Consider the following 3,771-nt stretch of genomic DNA (forward strand, 5'->3'; position numbering starts at 1 on the left):
GGCCTTGGCAGGGGGCAGGCAGGCGGCTGGCAGGACCTGGGCACGGCTGGCCGGGCGCTGGCTGGTCGGCAGGGCCTGGCTGGGCGCTGGCTGGGCGTCTGGCACGGCAGGGCTGGCTGGCAGGGCGCCTGGGCGTGCGGCAGGGCCTCTGGGCGCGCGGCAGGGGCGCTGCAGGGGCGCTGGGGCGCGGCAGGGGTGCGGCAGGGCGCTGCAGGCGCGCGGCAGGGCGCTGGCAGGGCGCGGCAGGGCGCTGGCAGGGCGCGGCACGGGCGCCGAGGCGCGGCGCGCGGCAGGGCGCGGCAGGCGGTGTGGCAGGCGCGCGGCAGGGCGCTGCAGGCGCGCGGCAGGGCCTGCGGCAGGGCGGGGCAGGGCGCGCGGCAGGCGCGCGGCAGGGCGCGGCACGGGCGCCGAGGCGCGGCGCGCGGCAGGGCGCGGCAGGCGGCGCGGCAGGCGCGCGGCAGGCGGCGCGGCAGGGCGCGCGGCAGGCGGCGCGGCAGGGCGCGCGGCAGGCGGCGCGGCAGGGCGCGCGGCAGGCGGCACGGCAGGCGCGCGGCAGGCGCGCGGCAGGCGGCGCGGCAGGGCGCGCGGCAGGCGGCGCGGCAGGCGGCGCGCGCAGGCCGCTGTCGGGCGGGCGCGCGTGGGCGCGCAGGCGGCGCGCGCAGACGGCGCGCGCAGGCGCCTGTCGGGCGCGCGTGGGCGCGCGCAGGCGGGCGCGGGGCACGCGCAGGCGGGCGCGCCTGGGCGAGCGCGGACGGGCGCGTGCGGCGAGGTTCGGGCGGCCGAACCTCGCCCGGTAGCGGACGCGCGCGGGCGGGCGCGGCCAGCGCGCGGGCGGGCGCGGCCAGCGCGCGGGCGGGCGCGGCCAGCGCGCGGGCGGGCGCGCCCAGCGGGCGGACGGGCGCGGCCTGCGCGCGCGCGGCCTGGACGCGCGCGGCCAGGGCCTGGGCGCGCGCGGCCAGGGCCTGGGCGCGCGCGGCCAGGGCCTGGGCGCGCGCTGGCGCTGCCTGGGCGCGCGCAGGCGCGCAGGGCCGCGGCCTGGGGGCTCACGGGCGCGTGCGGCGGGCATGCACGGGCGCGGCTTGTGTCGCGCATGGGTGTGCCGTGCCTTTGGCATGCTTGGGCTTGTCTTGGCCGACCTTGGACATGCTTGGCCAAGCATTGGGAGCCTTGGTTTGGCCAAGGCTTGGCCAAGTGCAAAGGAGGTTGGCCAAGGCTTGGCCAAGTGTAGGAAGGCTCGGCCGAGGCTTGGACATGTGCGCGGCATGCTCGGCCAAGGTTGGGCGTGCTTGGCCGAGGCTTGGCATTGATGGTATGGGCCCGGTGCGCGCGGGCGATGTCGGGCACGCGGCGGGCGCGGACGACCGCGGATGCATGCGGGCGAGCGCGGGCGTCGTCGGGCGCGCGGCGGGCCGAATGTCGGGGTGCTTGGCCAAGGTTTGGCCAAGTGTGAAGATGCTCGGCCGAGGCTTGGCCAAGCGTGAAGGGGCTTGGCCAAGGCTTGGCCGTCCCTCCAAACAAGTAGTTGGCTCGATCCTTGATCTTGGTCTTGGTAGGACCCTCCTTCGGTAGCTTCCGAGCCCGGACCTCTCCTTGGTGGTGGAATTTGATGGTGGTGTATGAGGGAGGTCCGCAACATTCCCCCTCCCTTGAAAACTATCCTTGTCCTCAAGGATAAAGTTTGAATACCATCGGGGGAATTCTTTGTGAGCATGATGTGGAAGTGGTGTTCATCCAAAATGGACAACACAACCTCCACATGTTCCTTGTGTTGCTCCATGGGTTGAGAAGGAACCAAAATATTATCAAAGGAAGTAAACTTTGTCAAGTAAGGCCAAGGTACCTCTTTTGTTGTAGCTTGAAGAATGGACGATCTTTGCAAGGCATGCAAAGGGGGCTCGGCCTCCTCCTCTTTTGAACTACTTCCGGCCTCATCATCATGTTCAAGCTCTTCCCTTTCTTCAATGACTTGTGGCTCTTCCTTTGGCAAGCTCTTGACTTCGTTGGGTTGGTCCCTTTTGCCATGTTCAACCTCTTCTTTGTCTTCGGAAGGAGTTTGCGGTTGCAAGGAAGAAGATGCATGCTTGTTGAATTTCTCTTCGATGCATGTTTGCACTATCTCTTCTTGCTTCTTCTTGATGATATGCTCATGGCTTGCCCCAAGCTTCAAACATGTTCGGGCCTCCTCTAACTCCCTTTTTATCATCTTTAATTGGCCCTCTCTCCACCTTCTTTCTCCATAGCCATGCTCCCCATGGCGGCTAGCATAGCTACTTGCTCCTTGAGCACTCCTATACTCTCCTCTTTTTTCTTCTTCTCTCCACCAACTCTCTTTCTTTTCTTCTCTTCTCTTTTCTTCTCTTTTCTTTTCTTCTCTTTTCTTTTCTTCTCTTTTCTTTTCTTCTCTTTTCCTTTCTTCTCGATCCTCCACTTGGCCCCGCCGAGAGGCGTGCGACCAATGTTCATTTCTCCTCACTTCTTTCTCTCTTTTTCTCTCTTCTTTTCTTCTTTCTTCTCTCACCCTCATATATTCATCTTTTCTCTCTCTTTCCTCCCTAGCCCTTAGATTCATTCCAATTTTGGCTAGGGTCTCATTTGCCCTCATCAAACAAGCCTCACTCTCCATTATGTTTACCATATTAACCCAAAATAAAATTTGAAATTTATTAGAGTTGTAGGCGTTACCTCTTAGGAAGAGATCTTCCAAATGAAACCTCTCAATGAAAGCACCATTGTTGGTGGGCGTCTCTCGGCCCCGAGCCGCCACACCAAGCCTCGCACCTTGGCTCCTTGCGGACGCCTTAGAATTGAAGAAACGCGGGCCGAACGGGTAACGCCGGTTGTGTGCCGAGCACTTAGTAACCAAGGGAATCAAGGCAAGGGGAGGGTCTACTGGCTGCAGCTTGGCCCGACCCTTGTCTTGAATGAAAACAACCAAACAATGCAAGTATTTGTGGAGGAAAGATTAAGGTTGATTCTATTCCCAAAATGAAGCTACAAGCTTAATCTAGTGGAACTATGATGGGTTCTCACTAGCCCAAGTCCTTAGAGAAACTCTAGGACCGAATACATAGGGACAAAGCCCTCCCAAGCCCTTAGGCCGAAATACAAGTGAACTCCCAAGATGACAAAAAGATCCTTCAAAGACCCTCATTCCCTCCCATTTATAGTGCTCTCCAAGTGGCCCAAGAGTGGCCAAGGCATAGGGGTCTTCATGGCACAAGTAGGGCCAAAGGCTTGGCCAAGGCATGGCCAAGCCTTGGGCATAGGCTGCTGGCTGGGCTGGCCCTTGGCTGGCTGGGCTGTGGCCTTGGCAGGGGGCAGGCAGGCGGCTGGCAGGACCTGGGCACGGCTGGCCGGGCGCTGGCTGGTCGGCAGGGCCTGGCTGGGCGCTGGCTGGGCGTCTGGCACGGCAGGGCTGGCTGGCAGGGCGCCTGGGCGTGCGGCAGGGCCTCTGGGCGCGCGGCAGGGGCGCTGCAGGGGCGCTGGGGCGCGGCAGGGGTGCGGCAGGGCGCTGCAGGCGCGCGGCAGGGCGCTGGCAGGGCGCGGCAGGGCGCTGGCAGGGCGCGGCACGGGCGCCGAGGCGCGGCGCGCGGCAGGGCGCGGCAGGCGGTGTGGCAGGCGCGCGGCAGGGCGCTGCAGGCGCGCGGCAGGGCCTGCGGCAGGGCGGGGCAGGGCGCGCGGCAGGCGCGCGGCAGGGCGCGGCACGGGCGCCGAGGCGCGGCGCGCGGCAGGGCGCGGCAGGCGGCGCGGCAGGCGCGCGGCAGGCGGCGC

The sequence above is a fragment of the Phoenix dactylifera genome, chromosome 10 (assembly GCF_051530095.1).
Source record: "Phoenix dactylifera cultivar Ajwa chromosome 10, Ajwa_hap1_PhDact_Kaust_v1.1, whole genome shotgun sequence".
Taxonomy (NCBI): domain Eukaryota; kingdom Viridiplantae; phylum Streptophyta; class Magnoliopsida; order Arecales; family Arecaceae; genus Phoenix; species Phoenix dactylifera.